Genomic DNA, 24817 nt, shown 5'->3' on the forward strand with positions numbered 1-24817 from the left:
CAGATAGTGTAGTAACTTCTTTTAAGGTCTCATCCTTGATCTTCAAGGCCAACAGTGACTTAAACAAAATGGCATCACTGATTGCATATGAACACACAGTGCAGAAAAATATGCCTATCTTCTTGGACCAAACAGATGACAGGAACATAGAAAAGTAAAGGAAAGCTGAAGAAAAAATATCATAAATAGATTTAGACCAAGCAGGAATTCCTGAAGAACAGATCTGCTCTGATCAGAAATGTAATCATTTTCCACTAGAAACAAAACTTCTGCATATTTGGCTGGAACGATGGGCTGAGGCCAACTGTATGAGGTTCAACAAGGCCAAGTGCCGGGTCCTGCACCTGGGGCTCAACAACCCCAAGCAGAGCTACAGGCTGGGAGATGAGTGGTTGGAAAGCTGCCAGGCAGAGAAGGACCTGGGAGTATTGGTTGATAGTCGGCTGAATATGAGCCAGCAGTGTGTTCAGGTGGCCAAGAAGGCCAACGGCATCCTGGCTTGTATAAGAAGCAGTGTGGCCAGCAGGTCTAGGGAAGTGATTGTCCCCCTGTACTCAGCTCTGGTGAGGCTGCACCTCGAGTACTGTGTTCAGTTTTGGGCCCCTCGCTACAAGAAGGACATCGAGGTGCTTGAGCGAGTCCAGAGGAGGGCAACCAAGCTGGTGAGGGGTCTGGAGAACAAGTCCTACAAGGAATGGCTGAGGGAGCTGGGCTTGTTCAGCCTGGAGAAGAGGAGGCTCAGGGACGACCTTATCACTCTCTACAGATACCTTAAAGGAGGCTGTAGCGAGGTTGGGGTTGGTCTGTTCTCCCACGTGCCTGGTGACAGGACGAGGGGGAATGGGCTAAAGTTGTGCCAGAAGAGTTTTAGGTTGCATGTTAGGAAGAACTTCTTTACTGAAAGGGTTGTTAGGCATTGGAATGGGCTGCCCAGGGAAGTGGTGGAGTCACCGTCCCTGGAGGTCTTTAAAAGATGTTTAGAGCTTAGTGATATGGTTTAGTGGAGGACTAGTTAGTGTTAGGTCAGAGGTTGGACTCGATGATCTTGAGGTCTCTTCCCATGTAGATGATTCTGTGATTCTGTGATATTTAGATTAAAACTTTCTGTCTTAAACATGTCAGAAGGGAGAGATTAAAAAACAAACAAACGAAAAAAAAAAAAAAAAACACAAAAAAAAAAAAAAAAAAAAAAAACAGAAAGCAAAGAAAGTCTCAGCTATGACAGTTCTTCACCTGATGTAGATCTTTATAGATCCAAAAATATTGAGTGAAATTTTGTCATTTTATACCAGAAAATGATTCAGAGTTTCGAGCACTTCAGTGAAAAGAATTTATACATTTTAGTTACAATGTAGACAGGTACTATATATAAAAAAAGAAACTCTGAGATACACAGTTGTACAGGCACATCATCAACCAGAAAAAAAAAAAAAAAAAAAAAAAAGAAAAAAAAAAGAAAATAGCAAATACTGATAACTTTACACCACCTTGGGGTATTTTTCTTTTTAAAGATTTCATTTTTATGCTTAGTTTCATTCAGTGAAAGAGTTGGGTTGATTTTACAGCCAGATAAAAGAATTATATTCTCCATTAATGACTATTTCTTGCTCTTAATTTTATTTTTTTTATGATTCACCTGTTGCTGTCCTTTCAGTGTTTGATCTTTTGCATGAAAGCAGCATTATCAGGGTAGACAGCAATAGTCTAACTCTCCCAGGTGCTTTATAGCCTCGTTACAATATTCTCAGAATGCAACTTGATTAAATTATTGCTCCCCTTTGGGATTTCCACTCCTTTCATTTCTTCTTGCACATCCCAGCTATGGAAGAGCAACAAGTGATTTCTGAAACACCCTGTTCTCCTGAAGACACTGTTCTACTACTGGTATTTTAACTAATAATTCATCTTCAGATAGTTGAAGGTTTTTTGTTTGTTTGTTTGTTTCTTTTTAACTAGAAGGGAGAAATATGACTTAATAAATATATATATACAACTGAAGCTCCTCAGGAAGGGAGAAAGAGCTGCCTAGACTACAATTCCATTTGTATACAACTTTTCCTATACAATTTACAACACAACACAAAGATTTCTATACTAAAGCGAGGGAGAGAGCAGGAGCCAACATGAAGTCTGCTTGATAATACTTTATCCAATTAACCTGAAAAAGCTCTTAGATACCATGGTAAAGAGAGCCTGAAATAGTTTGAAGCTAGATACATAAATTATTTAGACTACCTGTTATGCTACCTATTTTCTAAAGTTCTGTGGGAGCTGGTCTTTATGATAAATTATACTGGATATTTAGATGTTACAAAAATGACTTAATTATCATTTCTATTTTTAGCATAGCTTAAATCTAAATAATAATAAAAGATAATATATGTACTGTATGTGATCCCTGCAAATAACATGTTCAGAAGAAGATCTTTCTTTTATTCCTGTGGGTAGTTCAAGTACTTCTCAGTATTGCAGCAAACTCTATGGCATTCAGTACTGAGTAGCCCTCACAATGTTATCCTTCATAAGAATACAACAGTATTTTATTTCCTTTGACATCTTTTCCCTTTGCACTTAGAACAAGGATTTTTGTCTTGTCACTCTGGATGGCTGTGACAGAGGGACTTGTGTCTTTGAATTCTCCTTTCCTTGTTTAATTCTTACTGAAGATTGGATGTTAAGCAAAAATAGTTTCTTCAAGTACTACTAACATCTACATAAGAATGTCTCATTCCACTAAAACCTGAAGAAATAACAGAAGTGTGGTTACTAATGAGATGCTGATGGTGTACCTTTCTATGATAAATCTTCCATGAAGGACAACTGTATCATTTTAGGTCTTGTTCTTACTTTAACATATGCGAGATTACAGTCTAACAAGGCAAATGCTTATTGACATCTCACACATTAGTATCCTTCCTTTTCACACCCACTTGAAAACTGTTCTGTTTTGTTGTTTTGTTTTGTTTTGTTGGGTTTTGTCTGTGTTCTCCCTCCTGCCTGAAAGAACTGGAGCAGGAAATGCAGAGCCAAGGTCCCTCAATAGGGAATATCTACTGAGTATTTGTGTTAACAAATGAGGGCACATCTGAAAATTAGCTCATATTCTCCTTTTCAAAACAAACAAATAAGCAACAATAAAAAATAAACCTACTATGAAATTCTCTTAATATGAGCCTTCTCTGTCTATAATGTGTAATTACTAACATTTCATTTAGGAGGTCACGTTCATCAGTCTGTTTAAATCAACAGTGCCAACTGTGTCGTGTAAAGCTGTGGGCAGCTGGCGCTGGTGCCTGTGCTCCAGCCGGCAGCCCAGACAGCCTGCTCCAACCCCTTGTGCAGAACAGCTCTGTTCCAGGCTTAGCCACAAGCTTCACTCCTCTCCTCCTAGCAGCATTGGTCCCTCCCACTTTCTCAGGGCTCCTTTGGATCCAGAGATGTCATTTTGTTTCTTGTTACAACTGAATGAGAGTTCACAGGTGATTTGGAGCATGTTCATAGGTGAATTGAAAGGGGATTATTGAATAAACAAATTTTTTACTTGGAAACAGTCAGACTATCTAAACAGATAGTGTGCTCTGAGTTACGTGGATGAGAATTAACAAGGCTCTGAGTTCATTAAAAAGATGTGAATCTGTTAGAATTTGAATCCTCCAATGAGGATTTTGACTGACATACGTTTGGTCACATTCCATGTCTAAGACAGGAGAAAATATATATATTTAAAGCCCTAGTGTCAGGGAATCTTGATTAGATGCTGATTGCTCAGCCAATGCAATGATTTCTCTAGAAACTTTTGGCTGAAAAGTTAAAAAGAAGCAATCAGAACAACAAGACAGATGCAGGTAATAGGTAGTTACATGCCACATATTTTTTTTTAACCCAAGTATCAGGATGAACCTACAACAGTTACATTTTTACATATACCTTTCTGCATTTGTTAGTAAGGCAGACTTTGAACCCTTCATTCATGCTGAAAATCTTCCTTGTTCTCCTAACTTTTCCTTTGAATTTTCCAGCAGTGAATGACCCCACCTCTTCCTAGAATGAAACACATGAAGGTGGGCACTTAAAAGCATACCTAACTCCTTGCACGTACCCAACTTTCAGTGATGAAGAAGAGAGATTTTCCTCAGTAATGGTCAAGAAAGCCTCCAGGCTTTGTCTCTATTTTTGCTTTCCAGTTTGCTTCAAAAGAGATTTCTTCCTTTAATACTGTCTTGCAGTGAGGGAAAGACTGGAGTGAAATAATATGCTGCAAAGAGACCAGAGAAACCAAGAGACCCTTCTTAAAGTTTAGGAGATTCAGAGATTCAATTCCTCTCTTGAATAATCAGAGCAAAGACTCACAATTGACCGTGGCTTTGTGACAGGACTTCCTGTGCTGTTTCCCATACTGAGGCCACTGTTGTAAACTAAATGATCAGATATGACTCACAGTTTACCAATAAAGACTTTTCATCATTGTTGTTTTGTGCCACAGGAGAATGTGACCCTCTGACATTTGAAAATGCTAAAACAACAGTGGTTGTGTTCTGAAATTCCCTTGAGAAAAGTGTTACCTTTGTGTAACTGGTCATTGAGTTTATATCCAGATTGTCTCTGTTACTAAACAGTGTACGTTCATAGCCTCACCTGCAGAGGAATAAATTGCAAATCCAATTGCATGAGGACTAATTGCATAAAGTCAAATGATGCTTTAAACCACTACAGCTCTGAGAAGACAAGAGTATGAGTCACACAGTGTTCTTCTCCTAGAGAAGAGTGTATGAAACAAGTGAAATGCTTTCAAACAGTACCTTGTATTTTACTCTGTTTTCAAATGTTTTCAAAAACAGGACTTTTGATTAAAAATCAATTAAAAACACTAGGAAAAATTATACACAAGGTATTGTATTTTTGTATATAATTCTATAAAATAGATATCACATACATTAGGTATTGTTTAATAAATAAATACATTTTTATATTTTAAAATCCTGATAGTTGGCTCATACTTAACAAGACAAGCTGATAAACCATCTCTGCTCCAAACAGCCTTCCAGCCTCCCTGTGATACCAGTCTGACTCCTGACAGCCTCCCAGCTGCTGCCAATTTTCCTTCTCTAATTGGTTCCTGAACATCCAGCCATTTTGTTTACAAATCAGCTTTGTCTGTTAGTTAATTTAACGTGCTTTGAAAGTCCTGTAGCATAACTGGCTAATTGCTTAACAATTAACAATTAGTGATTATTATTTTTCTTCCATACCCCCCCCTGCAGCCATGGGCAGGTTTAACTTTTATTTAGGGCTTTCATAGGTATGATTTAAATGCAGTCTGAGTATTTAGGGGTAGGAATCTGCTTTTGCAGTCTTCAATGTCAAAGTCCGCCCGAGAGCAAATCTGTACAGGGAGCAAGTCTTTGTAATGTAAACTGCAATGTGGCCTCGATGTCGGTGACACAAATGCACAGCAATAACACACGCCATGAATATTGTGACTTCCCAGCTCCTGACAGGTACTGATGCCTGTTGCCATGGCACTGGCTCAGATTCCTGCCAGTCCTGAGCTGCAGACTGTAGCTCTTCCTGCATCCAGCTGTCACTGTGTTGCAGAATATTTTCCTTTGACATCAGAACACTCAGCTATTTCACTAACACTCCCAGTGTCTGGCAAAACAGGTGCAGACATAATGCATGTACTTTCCCAAAACATTTGGGCATGTGATTTGTAGTTTTAGTCTTTGTGCAAATATGGAGAGATCTACTGTTGTAGAAGTAATTTGTGCAAGTAAGGCTGAATGACTTATGCTTGCTAAACTCCATGAGATCCTCACTGTTTCTTGTCCCACCTAATGGCAGGGACTGTGAGGGCAGAAAAATAGAGAATAAAACAACGTTTAGTAAGCACAGACTCTGGGAGCTCAGGAACTACATATTATCTATTAATCAGGAAGCCATTACATGGACTTCAATGCCTATGTGATCTGTGAGTCTGAGGATATTCCCCAGGTATGAACTTTTAGAGACAATACAAAGCACAGAACCTTTTCTGGATGTGGCTCACATGATGATTCTGGAAGTCTGGGGACCCCTTTGAGTCCAAAGAAGGAAGACATGGGCTTCCTGTGAGCCTCTGTCTCAGCTCATGTGAAAGGAACAGAACACTTGGAAGGTCTAAGAAGCATCTAAAGGAACCATAGATGGCAGCAGCTCTTGGGAATATGCAGCAGCACTCTGAAAAGGTGAAGGGATTTTCCACTGAGGCTGAAGAGTTCCAAATATCCATCATCTGAGAACTGAGCCAACCACAAGCTGAGCATGGAAACATTATAATTTAGTGCCCATGGATTTCATACTTGAAAAATCCAGCATGAAGATATGCCTGCTGTAAGAGGTGTCTCTTGTAACAGCGACAATCAGGATAGATTAAATGCTAAGGTTACTGTATGCTTTTCAAGAAGCATACCATGTTAAATGAAGATAAAACGAGGAACCAAACTGCTGTGATTTCATGGTATCCACAGTAGTTTACTATCAACAGTCAAGCTCAGTCCTGCTTCTTTTCCTCTTGGAATGGCTGGAATGATGCTGCTTTTGTAGACTCCGTGCTCCGGTATCAGGGAGAGGAAGTGTTAGAAGCAGGTCTCACCTTTCCCTTTCCCCTGTTCCCACCTGTGGTGCTCCTCTGAGCACTGTTGTTGTGCTGCAAAAAAAGCCCCGCAGTGGAAGGGGTAGAGGAGAAGAAAAGGATCCTCATCTTCTGTGGAAGCTTGAAGTCCCAGGGGTGTAGATCCCAGCTGCTCAAATAAGGTCACACCAGCTCAGGAGAAGGGTCTAATGATAACACAGAGAATTTGTCTTCTGCTACCCACAGAATATTTATACATATATATACATACATTTAAATACATATCTTCTAAGGAAAGCGTGCTCCTGTCTCTTGGGAAGAGACATGTTTCTTGTTTCACAGGCTGGTGGGAGGAGACGAGATGAGAATTATTTCCAGATTCTGGAAAGTCTGAGCTCTGGTCACTGATAGAAATGAGAACTTCTTTAGCATCTCTTTCTTAAATGTCTTTCATAAACGTTAATCTTTCTTACTTAGCCTTGCTTTTCTGTTGTACTTGTTTATTCTTTCCTATGCTTTCCCAGTTGTGCAGCATGTTATAGGTGACTGCCTACATCCTTCTGCAATAAGTTTCCTAACATATTTTTAAGGTTCCAAAGTGTACCAGAAGTTCTGGTATGTGGAGAGAGGTGAACTGAAGTTATTACTTTACAAAGTATAAATTGAGGCAGAGAAACTTTTAAACAGGACAATTTGCAGGAAAGAAGCCAGGACTCTGGAATTCCACTTCCCTGTTTTAACCTCGAGACCACAACCAGGAACAGCATAATGTATTCTGGAACTGAACAATGAATTTTGCTGGCAAGTTCTGTAAATCTCATGTTTTCTGTATTCACTAAACCTTAAGCTAATGGTTTCCTTGGGCTTTCTGTGCACACTCCTCAGGGGTGTGTGCACAAGCCAAAAAGGAGGGAAAGGAGATGACTGTAAATACTTGGCTCCAGTATGTGCATTACATCTGTCACAAGGGAAACAGTGAGAAAGGTTTGAAAAATGCAAGCGAGTGCAATTAATGCTGGCCAGAGTTAAGTAATATTGGTACTTCTGCAAAAGATCTTTCTGTCCTTGCGGAATATAAGCCTACAGTTAGTAGCAGGACAAAAAAAAAAAAAAAAAAAAAAAAAAAAAGTTTGCCAAATGTGCCAAATCAACGCCTGTAGAATCCAAGGAGTTACCTGAGATGAATATGAGTCTAGAGATCAGCAGTGAACCCACTGAAAAATGGCACATATTCATATTTTCAAAACTGATTTTCATAATAAATGTTTTATTATGTTCCAGAATACAGTGGCCATGCTGAATAATTAAATCTGTGAGTGAGGGCACAAACTGTCCATTAAAAGGGAAGTTAAACAAACTAACTAACTAACAAACAAACAAACCACAGGGATACACTACTAAAATCTTTCATACTCCGTTAAATTCAGACCTGCTGACTTTCATAAAGGCTACTTGCTGGAGTAAGACTCAGAAGGTAACACTTTAAGAGAGCTTTGCATGGGCTGAGTCCAATTCTTTGCATGCCGTAAAGGAGAAAAGAAAGTAGACAGCGTGGTCCTCAAAAGAATTCACATCACATATTTTATGACCAATCCCTTACTTGCTGCTAGCTTTGATCTCATCTGGGAGCCATCCACCTGACTGATACATAGGGGCCTGTCATATTTTAAACAGCTGTGTTTGGGGAACATCAGGTCTAGCCCACCTCTGTGCTGTAAGTATTATCACTGACCTCAGGTATGAACTTGAAGGAAAAAAAATCTGTCTTCAATGCTGTGTTTCATTTTTTAAGGGTAGCAGCTGGATGTTGATATACTCTTTTATGGGCTATTTAGCTGCTGATCTGCATGGGCAACTCATTACTGGAGCCTAGCTGTGATGTGCCTTCTGCTCCCAGCAAAGACCTATCTCCAAAGGATTTGATTGACTGGAGCTATGGGAGCATAATAACCCTGATACATGAGATTTTCAGGCTAGCAGATCTCAAAAGGTCGGGCTATTAACAGTAGCAGGAACTTTTATGAAACCTTGAAGGAAGCAGGGACAACTTCATGAGGTATCAGAACAAGAGCTGTCTCTCTTTTGGAAGAGATATTTCATCTTATGGACTCTGTAAAAGAAAAGCTAGAGATATAAAAGAGGGTTATGTTTCAGCAAGGCACTTATACAATGTTTTCCTGTTTGTAAAGAAGTCAGATAGTCATGATTTCACATGCAGGACAGTGAAAGCAGTGCTGTATGCCCAAACCAGCATGTTTTTTTCATCATTATTTTCATCATTTTTCCTTTTACATCAGACTCATTTTCTTGCATGGTGCATTCATACCTGATGAATATGAAGGAATCCTTTCTTACGGAGCGCACCCAACCTTGGAGCAACACTATCCATGGGTGTGCTCCCACCCATCCATCACTCTGCAGTTAAGAATGTACTGAGGAGCCAAGCAAGTGTCTGAAGGGAATGGCTGAAATGTAATGAAATGTAACAGAATTGCACAAAATTAAAAATTAGGACAGAAATGGTGAGAGAATGTTGTGCTCCCCCCCCCCCACACACAAAAAAAAAAAAAAAAAAAAGAGTTAAAAAGCATTCTTTCCCTTCCTTTCACAAGAAAGAACTTCAGGTCTTTGATACTCCCATTTCCTGCCTCTTTAGGTTGGGCAAAGAGCCAAAAAGTAGTCTTATGAATACAAGAGGTAAAAATGCAATGAGTTTGAGGTCGTATTAAAAGTATTTCATTTATGAAAGTGCATATTGCACTTGTCCACCATTCGAAGTTCAGCTAAAATTCTCAGATGAAAGAAAAGGCATGGGTAGAAAAGCTGGTTGGGCAAATACATTTTTCTCCTAAACTTGAATGCTTTCACCTGTTTCTCTGAAAAGACATAACATACACATTTAATACATACAAATTAGAGTGTGTCTAAATAGAGTGTATCTTGAAGTTGCCATAAAGGACTGGTTCAGCTGATGCAGTTGCTCAACACTGAGTATTTGAAATGTACAGAGTAATATTTAAAATGTACAGTGATGGTATATGTGGAATAATTTTTCTTTGTTTCCTGATCAGATGAAAAGCAGCTTGTTTGACTGCTCAGATACCAAATGTCACTTGTTATTAACCGTTCTGTTATAAGAATTTGTTGATGCTTGTTAACTGTGATACTCCTAGAATCTTCCCACAGAATTTTATTTCCTATCACAGAATATATATATATATATATATTTCTTGGTAGTGGTTCACTCTCCTTAGAACACATGGCAGAGATGAGAAATTCAGACCAAGGCTGAATTTAAGTTAAAATGGTTTTCAACAAGTGTTGCGGTAGAAGCAGCAGCTTATAAGGAACTGCTGATGTCAGTAATCCCAGCTCCCTTTTTCTGAGCAGTAGTATTATAACAGAGTTCTGTTGCTGTATTGCTGTACTAGCTGTACTATAAAATAAAAGACAGGTTCTTTTCAGGTTCTTTTTTTTTTTTTTTTTTTTTTTTTTTTTTTTTTTTAAGAATTATAGGTTAAACATTTGTTTGGTGTTTTTAAAAGTGCTAAAACCTGGTAATTACATAGAGGTGGGTGTACTATAACAGAACCAGTGATCATTGAAAAGACAGCTTCTTTTTGACATGTTTCTTTGCACTATTTTCATCATTTTTCCTTTTACATCACACTCATTTTCTTGCATATCGGAAATGAAATAACAAGGACAGCCGTGTACATTTACAGTAAGTCACTGGAATATACAGTGACACCAAAGGCAGGTTTTTTGCTTTTGAGGCAAATTGTGATTAAGAAGTCTAGAAATACTTCTTTTTCATTTAGTGCCTCTGGGGAAAGTTATTTTCATAAGCTTGACTGAAGGTAAAAGGATGATGGTGTCAACATCTCCATCTTTCACAAGGAAACTATTCTTGACCCTCTAATGCCACCGCTGGCTTTTGTTTCATAAATGCTGGTCCCTCATAAATTACCATATTCCTCAAAAGTTTAAAATTCCCCTTGTTTCCTCTCTTTGTGCTTATGCATATCAGAGGCCTCTGAGTATTTGCAATGAAGGATGACGACAATCCCTTTCAGGACAGGAATGTTCCCAAGGAAATGGACGGCTCCTGGGCCCCAGGGAGACAGGGAGCAGAACAGGAAGTGCTGCAATACACAAAGCAAAGTCTCTCTAGTAAAGGCGATGCCACCTGCAAGAGAGAGATGGACAGGATGTGAGTGATGCACAGGAAGTGATGCAAGCAGGAAACATGAAAGCCAAGTAAAGAGATTTCCAAAATAAAACAGGAAAATAGTTGAAAGAAAAGAAAGCTAGATGACGTGGAGTAAGATGATGGGGTTTTGTTGTGTTTTGCTTTCATTTGGGCTAATAGTAAAGCTTTGGCAAAACAATTGAGGTGTGTTTCCTACATTGATGTAGGTCTTTGCAGTTAAGGTGTGGGGTTTTGAAGTGACATTCAAAAACACCTTGTAAGTTGTAAAAGACTTCTGTTCATTTATACGTGGTGTGTATTACAGCTGTATGAACATAAAACATAACAAGAGTATATGTGGTTCAAAAGGATCATTTTAAATAGACAGAAATATCAAATTTCCTTTCTCTTCATAAAATCCCCTCTGTGACAAACTTGGAACATAAAAAGAAAGATTCTATCTCACACCTGTGATTTCAGCAAGATGGAGTCCAAATTGTACCAGTGACTGTGCGACTAGAGTCAGGCTCAGTCTGTTCTTCTGGGACATGCTTGAACTTTGACGTGATGTAGACCGGATTTTGACATGTGCTACGTTGTATTTCTAGAGTTTAAAGTAGCTCAGGAGTCTCTTTCTTCCTTTCAGTTTATTTCCAATGCCACTAGTATGTAGCTTTAATTATGCAGTTATTCTATCCCTATAAGGAAGGCAAACAAAACCAATATAGCTTTGGAATTATATGACACTATAGTTTTCAGGAAATTGCACACACTAGTTAATGATACACACTACTACTTTTACTACCTTAGGAATATGACATCATCATTTGTTTCACTTCTTTCACACAGTTTGCAAATACACATTATAATACAATGACGGCATTATGAGTGCCTTGGAAGTATTATTTTCACAATTTTAGTCTTATTAAACTGCTCTGAGCCTTCACATAAGATGTTGAAAACAACTCATATTTTTATTGTTGTTGTCATTATTATTGAAAATATGCATATTGTATTAGTGTTCATAATGCTTTAAAAAACAACAGCAACAACAACAACTACACTCCATATTCATTTCTTATACTGAGATAAATCCAAAGGGACTACACTACTAGAGCTTTCTCTGCTTCCCCTGTTTTTCTGTGTTGGAGCTGATACAAAAGATCAGTTCAGGATCCTAAGCTGCTGCAAATGGAAAATTCTGATTATTAAAAATAAATAAATACATAAATAAATAAATAAAATAACAGGCCTTTCTGAAAGAGATAGCAAAAAAAAAAAAAAAAAAAAAAAAGAGGTGATGATTACAATGTATAGACTCTAATACAAGCATATCACAAGATGGAGCTAAAGAGACTGGATAGGAGAACTCGAATGAAAAGTCTAAGTGTGGAGAAGAAAAAATTATTTCCCATCGGATAACTGGAAAGAAATCCACAATCTTCAACGAGGTATTTCCCAGAAGTGCTATAGTTCATATGACCATTTGATAAAAAGGAGAAAAAAAAAAAAAAAAAAAAGCACAAAGCACTGTGGTCTTATGCATCTGGAACACGAACCATTAGATTAGATTTTGGACATTGTCTTGAAAATAAAATCAAATACAATTACATACCACTAATTAGACTGCTTGCTAAGAATAAGAGTTAGAACCCAGCAAAGGGAACAAATAAGCTTTTAACCCCAATATGCCTCAAGGCATATTGGGGTTAAATATTCATACACCCATCAAGTTCATGTGTGACTTGCGCAAGGTAAGGAGTAATATAAACTGCCATTCTCCATTTGTGACTGACAGTAAAACTTTGTGAGTTCAGCCCTTAGTGCACTCCAACAATGAAATAAGTTGCCCTCAGTATTTACACAGTCTATTCCTGAAGTCACTCAGTTTCACTCACATGATTGCGTTTGACCTCATTTCTGGACTGGACTCCATTCTGACTTGAAACAGCTTTTCCTGGGGTTCACGTGACCTGCATCTTTTGAAAAGGCCAAGGAGATTACCAGAAGAGAGGGAAATGAGAGGGAGACATGGTATTTCCAGTGGAAGAGGTCCTGTTTGAAAAGCACACGTTTTAGGTGGTTGTTTGCTTTGTTTTTTTTTAGTGATACAATAAGCTTGAGGACAGATTTTACATATTAATATTTGATAAGGCCATTCAGATGAAGAAAATAAAAGTTGTGGGTGTTCCTATGGAAAGGGATATTTTTGTCATTTATGGTTGAAACCTCTCGGCTCCAGCTCTGGAGAAGCACACCAGCCTCAGGAATGGCGATGTTAATCCAAAACCTGTACACTGAAGCACTACATTTTCTAAAATCTAGTTACTTTGGCTCCATGTGTTTCGATTTGCACAGATGAAAAGCAATCTTTGTTTTATGATTTCTTAGCAGATTGCACAAAATGGTTTCAATACATTTAGTTAAATTTCCAGGAGATACAAAAAATGTCCATAAATGTGGGTCTTTGCAAAGAATAACTTAATTGAAGGTGCTTTTCCATGTTCTATACAGAGTATGCCCCTGGCCTGCTCCAAGGATGCCATCGGCACTGAACACACAATCTCTGGATAAATATGAACTCTATTATATATATATGTGTATGCATATATATATATGTAATAAAGCAAGATTACTCTCTTAACAGAAAGCTTTGAGGAGTATACATGTGTTGTCAGGGCCTTCAGGGATGCGACAAGGAAGGATAAAGCCCACCTAGAGATGAGGCTTGCGAAAGAGTTAAAGGATAATAAGCAGGGTTTTTTCAAGTATGTAAACAGCAAGAGGAAGACTAGGGATAATGTGGGTCCCTTGCTGAATGAGAGGGGTGTCCTGGTCACGGGAGACGCCGAGAAGGCAGAGATACTGAATACTTTCTTTGCTTCAAGGACACTCCCCTAGGACTCCTCACCCCTGGCAATATGACAAAGGGTCTGGGAAATGGAGGGCTCCCCCCTGGTGGATGAGGGAGTGGTTCGGGATCATCTGAGTGGGATCAACGCACACAAATCCATGGGTCCCGATGGGATACACCCACATGTGCTAAGGGAGTTGGCAGATGTGATTGCCGAACCGCTCTCTATCATCTTTGAAAGGTCCTGGAGAATGGGTGAGGTGCCTGAAGACTGGAGGATAGCCAATGCCACTCCAATCTTCAAGAAGGGCAGAAAGGAGGATCCGGGAAACTACAAGACAGTCGGTCTCACCTCTGTCCCTGGAAAGGTATTGAAGCAGCTTGTGCTGGATGCCATCTTGTTGTGGTTCTGCTCGACTAGGCAGCTGAGCTCCACCACAGCCGCTCTCTCACTCCCCCTCCTCAAAGAGGAATGGGGAGAAAATATGATGAAAAGGGCTCAAAGGTTAAGATAAGGACAAGAAGATCATGCAGTAATTATTGTAATGGGCAAAACAGACTTGGCATAGGGAGATAGTAAGATTTATTGCTCATTACTAACAAGCTAGAGAAGCGAGAAACAAAGGAAAGAAACCAAAAGCACCTTCCCCCCCCCATCCACCCTCTTCCACCTCCTCCCCCCAAGCGGCGCAGGGGAATGGGGGAATGGGAGTTATGGTCAGTCTATAGCGCTTCTTCTCTGCCGCTCCTTCTCAGTCACTCTTGTCCCCTGTGCTGTGGGGTCCCACCTACGGGATACAGTCCTTAATGAACTGATCTGGTGTGGGCTTCCCACAGACAGCAGCTCTTTCAGAACTGCTCCAGATATGGGTCCGTACCATGGGATCCATTCCTCAGGAGAAAACTGCTCCAACCTGGGTCCCACACAGGCAGCAGCTCCTGCCAGGTCACCTGCTCCTGTCTGGTCTCCTCTCCACAGGCTACAGGTCTGGGCCGGAATCTGCTCCCGCAGGGGTCTTCCATGAGCGGCAGCCTCTGTCAGTGCAGGCCACCGTGGTCTCTTCCACGGGCTGCAGCATGGAACCCTGCTCCACCGTGGTACTCCATGGGCTGCAGGGGGACAGCCTGCTTCACCATGATCCTCACCACAGGCCACAGGGGACTTCTGCTCTGGTGCCTGGAGCACCTCTCCCCCTCCTTCTTCACTGACCTTGGTGCCTGCAAGGCTGTTCCTCACTCCTCTCACTCTCCCAGCTGCTGTGTGGCGCAGCGTTTTTTTTTTCCCTGTCTTAAATATGCTCTCACAGAGGCACAAAACAACATCACTTATTGGCTTGGCTCTGGTCAGCAGTGGGGCCCTTACAAACATAGGGCAGCTTCTATATCCTTCTCACAGAAACCACCCCTATGGCCCCCTGCTACCAAAACCTTGCCACATAAACCCACTACACATCTCCAAGCAGTTGGAAGAGAAGAAGGTTATGAGGAGTAGTCAGCATGGATTCACCAAGGGGAAGTCGTGCTCGACCAACCTCATTGCCTTCTATGATGACATCACCAGGTGGGTAGATGAGGGGAAAGCAGCGGGTGTCATCTACCTTGACTTTAGCAAGGCTTTTGATACTGTCTCCCATGATATCCTACTAGAAAAACTGATAAAGTGTGGGATAGATGAGCGGACGGCAAGGTGGGTTGAGAACTAACTGACTGGCCGAGCTCAGAGGGTGGTGACTGGTGGCGCAGAATCCGGCTGGAGGCCTGCGACTAGCGGTGTTTCCCAGGGGGCAGTGCTGGGTCCGGTCTTGTTCAACATCTTCATCAACGACCTTGATGAGGGAATAGTGTCTGCCCTCAGCAAGTACGCTGATGACACAAAGCTGGGTGGGAGGAGTGGCTGACACGCCAGAAGGCTGTGCTGCCATTCAGCGAGACCTGGACCGGCTGGAGAGATGGGTAGGAAGAAACCAAATGAGATTTAATAAGAGCAAGTGTAGAGTCGTGCACCTCGGAAGGAACAACCGCATGTATCAGTACGGACTGGGGGACGACCTGCTGGAGAGGAGCTCTGAGGAGAAGGACCTGGGGGTCCTGGTGGACAACAGGTTGACCATGAGCCAGCACTGTGCCCTCGTGGCCAAGAGGGCCAATGGCATCCTGGCGTGCATTAAAAAGAGCGTGGCCAGCAGGTCAAGGGAGGTGATCCTCCCCCTCTACTCTGCCCTGGTCAGGCCTCACCTGGAGTACCGTGTCCAGTTCTGGGCTCCCCGGTACAAGAAAGACAGGGATCTCCTGGGAAGAGTCCAGTGGAGGGCCACAAAGATGATATGGGGCCTGGAGCATCTTCCTTATGAGGAAAGGCTGAGAGACCTGGGTCTGTTCAGCCTGGAGAAAAGAAGACTGAGAGGGCATCTCATCTGTGTGTATAAATACCTGAGGTGTGGGAGACAGAGGGATTTGGCCTACCTCTTTTCAGTGGTTTGTGAAGACAGGACAAGGAGTAATGGTCACAAGATGGAGCACAGAAGGTTCCGCACTGACATGCGAAAGAACTTCTTCACGGTGAGGGTGACGGAGCATTGGAACAGGCTGCCCAGGGAGGTTGTGGAGTCTCCTTCTCTGGAGATATTTAAGGCCTGTCTGGACGCCTTCCTGGGCAGCCTGCTCTGAGGAAACTGCTTTGGCAGGGGGGTTGGACCTGATGATCTTTCGAGGTCCCTTTCAGCCCCTTCAATTCTGTGATCCTGTGATTCTGTGATACATTTTTTGAAAGAAGGAGAGAATGTTATACATTCTTTGAAACAATAAAGAACAAAGTGTAATGCATTTCAGTGTTCAGGGGTACCTAAACAGAGTATGTTGTGGACTTGCTGATTTGGACTTGTATATGTCTAGCTCACTGGAGTACTGCAAAGATATAACTCAGTACATGCTAGCTCCCACAGCATTATTGAGTTCATTGGTGATGCTATGCCCACTGTTATGAAGGCTAATACAACACCAGCTCAGATAGAGAGCTAGGGAGTACAGATAGACATCAGCTACATCTGGGTTGCGCACCGAAGATTTTCTTGTATCTCCATTAACTATATCCCTGCCCTCCTCCTGCTACAGTTTCATCAAGTAAAGACAAATTTATTTCTGCTCATTTGTAATTATTTCTGAACCTGTAGCTGTAGCTTTAGATTGACCAATATCTGTAGCTTTAAACCGATGTTAATTTTTGTACTTTTTCATAACAGCAGTAAACTATTTCTCTTGTAATAAAATCATTTCGCTTTTATGAAACCTGAATACCAATTTATCTGGACTAGTAAAAGGACTGAGCTCTCCTTCATAAGCAAATACCTGCTGTCAATTTGTTTAGCTGTCCAGAATTCATTTCATTGAGCAGAAGGACTTAGTGAAATATTAAAGCCGAGTTCTGCAGAAGGAACCTGTTTGACTTCAGCTTTGACTGGATTTATCACAACTCCATTTGCAGCACATTTTGGAAGAACATATTTTAAGACATATTGCTGTACAACAACTAAATCTCAGTGCTGATAAATCACAGATCTCATATCTGGTCTGAAAAGGCAAGAAAAAGAGGAAGGAAAAGGTCTCTGAAAACTTTTACAGCTGGCTAAAGGAGAAGCATATGGAATTTTAGAAGGACTGTACTTCTCCTGACAGTTAATAACAGCTTTCACTTATAGAGCAGTGCTTGTCAAGATGGATCCCAAAGCACTTTACAAACTCCAGCTACTATATGCACAACACCACTGAAATGCAGTAAGCTATCCTCAGGGAGAAAAGGGCAGCTGGTATTGTGGAGCAAAGGATTGTGTGACACTGGATATGTATGAACATTCAGTTCTTATAAACTGGAATACTAATTCACATCAACAAAGATCTTTCTGGGGTCTGTAAAAGAAAGAGGCATCTTGGCAAATAATTGGCCTGCATCACTCTGAATGTGAAAGGAAGAGAGATTTCCTGACAAGAACACAAAGAAAAAGTATATTCTCTCAAAAACATCAGGGAAATCTTTAATGAGTATGGGAGCATGATCAAGCGGAAGATATTTTACCTTTAATGGCTCACAAAAATACCATTTCCTAGTGTACTCACTGATTTCAGCCTAAGATAACATAGCTGTGGTTGAGTCGTGTGTTGTTCCTTATTGTGTTTACATGCATTGAAATACTCTAATTAGTACCACTAAGTCATTTTTGTCAAGGTTTTGTCACAAGCTGGGATTAAGAACAGGATGAAGAAGGTAGTGTCAGGAAAAAAATAAATAAATTAACACAGAATTGTAAAAAATTATCACGTCATAAAATGAAAACATGTTGCTTGGTATCCATGGCAACTTCAAAAACCAATGCTCTTTAACAGCCTTGCCTGGAATCATGTAAACTGCTTTGATAAAACATGAATTGTGGCAGATGGATATGTGAAAATAAAAATAACTTCATATCCAATCTATTGCCCACATGGGATACCCTTGAAATACAGCATGAGTTATATAACCCTATCAGGAATCATTTTGCTCTGCTACTGAAACCAAGATAGAGACAGTTTTTTTGCCATATATCTCCACAGAGGTAAGAACAGAATCAACAGCAGTGGTGTAATGATTAAAAACCAGCAAGCAAATGCTTGCTGCCACTATCTGAGAACTAAATCTAACCCTCAGCTCCACCAAGGATGTGTTGTGAGTCTCCTGTGCCAGGAAAAGGTTTGGGTCTTTAACCCAGTGTAATAGATAGACACGTGCTGTGAGGCATAGGCTGGAGCCACAGATTTGCTTTCTGTAAAGAAGAATCCTAAACAAACAACGGCAGAGTTGAAAACTGGGCCAGGAACACATCCAGCCAAATCATCTTCTCCCAGGTACCTACAATATTGTTCCATGGACCTGTGGTAGAATAGTTTCACTTATTTATTTATTTATTTGTTTGTTTGTTTTATTTTCCTTCAGAAAAGAAAATCTACCCCCAGCTCAGTATAAGCTGAATTACCTGAATAACAATGAGATTCAGAAAAAGTTAAAACATACAACTGCAAGCACCAGATTGCATACTACTGATCTTATTTAGATAATCACAGGATCACAGAATTGAAGGGGCTGAAAGGGACCTCGAAAGATCATCAGGTCCAACCCCCCTGCCAAAGCAGTTTCCTCAGAGCAGGCTGCCCAGGAAGGCGTCCAGACAGGCCTTAAATATCTCCAGAGAAGGAGACTCCACAACCTCCCTGGGCAGCCTGTTCCAATGCTCCGTCACCCTCACCGTGAAGAAGTTCTTTCGCATGTCAGTGCGGAACCTTCTGTGCTCCATCTTGTGACCATTACTCCTTGTCCTGTCTTCACAAACCACTGAAAAGAGGTAGGCCAAATCCCTCTGTCTCCCACACCTCAGGTATTTATACACACAGATGAGATGCCCTCTCAGTCTTCTTTTCTCCAGGCTGAACAGACCCAGGTCTCTCAGCCTTTCCTCATAAGGAAGATGCTCCAGGCCCCATATCATCTTTGTGGCCCTCCACTGGACTCTTCCCAGGAGATCCCTGTCTTTCTTGTACCGGGGAGCCCAGAACTGGACACGGTACTCCAGGTGAGGCCTGACCAGGGCAGAGTAGAGGGGGAGGATCACCTCCCTTGACCTGCTGGCCACGCTCTTTTTAATGCACGCCAGGATGCCATTGGCCCTCTTGGCCACGAGGGCACAGTGCTGGCTCATGGTCAACCTGTTGTCCACCAGGACCCCCAGGTCCTTCTCCTCAGAGCTCCTCTCCAGCAGGTCGTCCCCCAGTCCGTACTGATACATGCGGTTGTTCCTTCCGAGGTGCACGACTCTACACTTGCTCTTATTAAATCTCATTTGGTTTCTTCCTACCCATCTCTCCAGCCGGTCCAGGTCTCGCTGAATGGCAGCACAGCCTTCTGGCGTGTCAGCCACTCCTCCCACCCAGCTTTGTGTCATCAGCGTACTTGCTGAGGGCAGACACTATTCCCTCATCAAGGTCGTTGATGAAGATGTTGAACAAGACCGGACCCAGCACTGCCCCCTGGGAAACACCGCTAGTCGCAGGCCTCCAGCCGGATTCTGCGCCACCAGTCACCACCCTCTGAGCTCGGCCAGTCAGTTAGTTCTCAACCCACCTTGCCGTCCGCTCATCTATCCCACACTTTATCAGTTTTTCTAGTAGGATATCATGGGAGACAGTATCAAAAGCCTTGCTAAAGTCAAGGTAGATGACACCCGCTGCTTTCCCCTCATCTACCCACCTGGTGATGTCATCATAGAAGGCAATGAGGTTGGTCGAGCACGACTTCCCCTTGGTGAATCCATGCTGACTACTCCTCATAACCTTCTTCTCTTCCAACTGCTTGGAGATGGCATCCAGCACAAGCTGCTCCAATACCTTTCCAGGGACAGAGGTGAGACCGACTGTCTTGTGTTTTCCCGGATCCTCCTTCCTGCCCTTCTTGAAGTCTGGAGTGACATTGGATATCCTCCAGTCTTCAGGCACCTCACCCATTCTCCAGGACCTTTCAAAGATGATAGAAAGCAGTTCAGTGATCACATCTGCCAACTCCCTTAGCACACGCGGATGCAGCCCATCGGGACCCATGGATTTGTGTGCATTGATCCCACTCAGATGCTCCCGAACCACTCCCTTGTCAACAAGGGGGGAGATCTCCACTTCCCAGACTCTCTCTCCTTCCACCAGGGTCAAGGAGTCCTGGGGGGTGGAGTCCTTGAAGCAAAGACTGAAGCAAAGAAAGCATTCAGTATCTCCACCTTCTCAGTGTCTCCTGTTACCAGGACACCCCTCTCATTCAGCACTAATGTATGACAGTGTAACCCATATCACCCTGAGTTATATGCAGTCCGAGGGATGGATGGGAGTCCCTATTTTCATCTTCTCCCTGGATGTACACGAGATAGCATAGCACTCTTTTAAGCAAGAGATGGCACCTGTCAATCACACAGCATGTATCATAAGATAAAAAGGATACCCATTGTGGAGATGGCAGGGCTTAGAGGTCATAGTATGTTGAAGGAAGAATTAAAAATAGCTTGGAAAATAAGAGCATTTAATCTGGAAGGAGAGAGAATGAGAGAAGGCTAGAGGAAGCTGAGGGAGTGAGGAGGGAAGGAGTGTTAAAAAAACATACTGGGGGAGGATGTGGGCTTAGAGTTCTGGCTGGACAAGGAGAAGGTGTGATAGAAGAATGGGTGAGAGAACACTGTCTAAGAGTCAAGACTAGGGCTGAGGTATTTCCTTTGTGAAACATTTTTCCTTTACACTCAATTTGTTAAATTGTTTATAATACAATTGCCAGCCCACTAGATAGCAGGATGTTTCTTACACTTGTCTTTCTCTGCTAACTCCCAAGTGAAGTATGGGCTGGCTGTTTGCCAACATAAAATTAACAATAATTTTCTGCCTTTAAAAATAAATATTTGAAGCTGTTAAACTGTGGCAGAGAATGCTAAAAGCAGAACAAGATCAGTTCAACATGAAAGCTTCTAAATGAGAGAAACACTTCATCTGTGCACCTCCTCCTTTATGTGTGGGCATTATTATTTTGTTTTAAGAATACCTTGTGCAAATCTGTAAGCAAATGCTTTTTAAAGACCTTTAGTTCAGCTGGAAGCATTTTTCTCCTTGGAGAAGGCTTGTGTTTCAACAAAGTTATTTGTGTGGTTCAGTGGGAGGTACTTTAATGCCCTGTCTCTATTTACAGTCTTGACTAGTATAACACACTTGTTTAGCACATGCCTTTGCCTTACCTCTCGTTCTCTGAGACAAGCAAATCAGTGCACTAAATGACAGGCAACAATGACAAGACAGCCTTGTATTTCCTGCAGGCTGCTGCTGAAAAGGCAAAAGAAAAACAGTCTGAAACAACAAATTACCACTACACTCACAGTTACTAGTAAGCACAATTTGATGCTTTCTACATAGCAAAATAAGCTTCACGGGAACTACCAGAAATCAATAAATAAAGAGCTGTAGACATTCTGACAATTACTGATACAAAGAGGTGTTGGTGCCCTTACTACCTCCTTATGACAATGACTGCATTTTCCAAATTACTTTGCTACAGTGATTAGTGGCTTTTCAGTACAACTGAGAGTATTTTGTTCTGTCTTTCCATTTACAAACAGGTCTTTTTTCTCTGAAATTCTAGCTGCACATTGTAAACTTAATTTGATCCTCATCATCTTCTCCAGTAGCCAAAGAAATGTGGGAGTTCAGTAATTATTTTATTAAATAATACACTAAATAATTTTCTGTGATTTTCTTGAAGAGTTTTAATTAACCTCTTGATTTTTAGAGGTGCCTCTTCTGGCAGCTAAGATACACTGGTCACTGAGACTGTGACAGCATTTTCATATTTTGCTGCTAGCACTCTTGCAGTCTGACTTCCAGAGACAATTTCTGTAGAATCCCTTGAGACACTGACCTTCTAAAGCATTTTGCTTGACTAGGACCTGAATTTACAGGTAGACATACAGATGGCAAGTATGTTTATATATTCAGTGTTTATACACACCGTATACAATATATATATTACTTTATCACTGAAGATGATAAAAACATGCTGCTCTCAGTTTCCTGGATGACTGATGAATGTGACAAACATGAGGTTTTCATAATGTGACTGAAGATGTCTCCCTCTGCTCCGATTTTACACTATTTTAAAGCAATGTGTATGTTCATGCTTATTATACTCTTTTTGCATTATATTTGTGAAAAATTATTAACAGCTATTATTGACAGGACTTCTGTTAAAATATGATATATTATTTGAGAATTGATATGACAAAAATCAGCCTCATGAAGCATCAGACTCGTGAATATTCCAGTACTCCAGTACTCTTCCCAGTTTAATTGCTTATCTACCGCAAATGTTTGCACAACAGATGAAGATTTTGCTTGAGATCTGAAAGCATTTTTCTTACTTTTCTGTACTTTGATGATATATTGTGATATTTATAGCACTGCAGTATGTGACAAACTTTAATATTGCAGCTGCTTGTCTCTGAATGAAACCTTTTCCTGATTTACTCAATTTATTTTCCCTGCAGTTTTATTTACACAGCCATCTTCTGCTGTTTTGTAAACTGATCCTCACTGACTTTCTTGTCATGTGCCTACCTGCTCAGCCATGTTATAAGAATGATAAACTTCTGTCATACTTTTCTTTTATAAAGCAGCAGAAAAATACTACTAAGTTGGAAATATATAATAAATAATACCAAGTTGGAAAAATACTTGAGCAAGTTTTCAATAGTTGCAATTAGCCATTATTAATGAAGAAAGTAATTCCATCCAGTCTCCCTGAAGAGACTGTATTCCTGCACGTAATTATAGCCCAACTAAGAATTCTAGTTTACTTTTTGGAGCATGTCTTTCTTTTTTTTCTTTTTACCTGTGCTGCTTTGTATGATGATGTACTATGGACTTGGTTTGATAGAACTGTTTCATGCTGTTCCCTTGTTTCTGAACTCTGCTGAGGAATTAATTACATTGGAAAGATGAATTTGAAATTAAGGATCACTAAGTCACCCAATGCTTTTAGAAGACAGGATTGAGCGTGTTCCAAATGGCACACGACTTCAATCTAAAGTTAAAAGAGTTTTCAAAAGTATTTTTATGTTCTAACTAAAGAGGACAAATACAGTAAGCCTCTATAATCAATGCATTGGGAATATTGTATGTCACAACAATACGTTAGCAAGCCTCATTCAGAGGAACATCAACTTTATAACAGATTCCTCTGCTTCTCTTTTAAAAAGTGTTACACCCACATTTTTCATCAATTTATTATTTCTGATTTCACCCTGCTTAACTCTTTTCCTCTAGTAATTCTGCAACCAGCAAGCATTCATATAATGAACAGATCTTCACTAATGTAGTTAGTCTTTTTTTATTTTCTATTAACTGATCTTTTACATTTTATCTTTTTAAAGATCCAAGAACCTCCCTCATTGTAAAATAACTAACTAACTAAATAAATAAATAAATAACAAAAAACAACAAAAACGACAACAAAAAAATATTTGTGTAACCATCCAGGAGCTTCTCAGAATTGTATCAAAAGAAACTTAGATGGCATGTACTTTTCAGTCATCTCATGCACTTGGTGTTGTATATAGTGTTCCACTGTAACCTCAGCACCTGGTTAATATACCCCATTTAGCTGCTATTTAGCTGCTATTTAGTAGCATTTAGCTGCTATTACAAGATCTTATGCTTAAAGAAAGATATTGCAAAGAAGGAAACATTATATTAGAAAAAATAAATAAGTAATATGCATTATACAGCTATGGTATTAAAAATACACTTGAAATAGTTTTTGTCCTTGTTATCTAACATCTCAGTAACTCAGTCCTGCCTAACTGCACAGGCAAGTGAAGGGTATACTGGAACTCTTATTTTCCACTGAGTAACCATGTTTCCAAGCATTCCAGGTATTTAATTTCCTCCTTTCATCTAATCCAAGGGTTGGCCTAGTTCTATGGGTAAGATACAGCTGCTATCTTACCCCCTGTATGTATGTATCTTACTAGAATGTATGCTAGTTCCTCCTTCCCATTAAATAATTGCTACTAATTTATGGCTAATTTCATATTCTGAAATGAAAGATTGGTTAGTGCTGTACAGAGATACTGAAATGCAAATTTAATTTGATAATAGATAGGGGAAAGAATCAACTTTCTCTTTAGGACTTCCATGTTATTTTGGCTGAAGAAAACAAGCTCATAACTGAGGGCCTCTGGCTATCCCTGTTCCATGGAAAAGACCTAGGGAAGGCATCTTCAAAGAATACTTTCCACAGGGATGTGTGCTGTGGTATCAGCTTCAATAAATGATATGGTTCTATCTGTCTTTTCTGCACTTGAAAGTAAAAGCACAAGGTTTTGTATCTACAAAATTTTTGTTCTCCAGCCCTTTCTGGCTGTCATGCATGGAAAAGCTAAATTCAAGGGCACAGATTAAATATACACTTTATCTAGACCACTGACAATACAAACAGTCTGGAGAGGAAGTGCCAGCAATCAGGCTCCAAAAAGTAAGCCAGATCTGTTCCTTATGTTAACTCCTCCAGATGGGTGGACACTATCACCTTGGCCCAGGGGCCACACTGCTTCCAGCTTTT

The sequence above is a fragment of the Aythya marila genome (genome assembly GCF_965140915.1).
Source record: "Aythya marila genome assembly, chromosome: 3".
NCBI classification, from domain to species: domain Eukaryota; kingdom Metazoa; phylum Chordata; class Aves; order Anseriformes; family Anatidae; genus Aythya; species Aythya marila.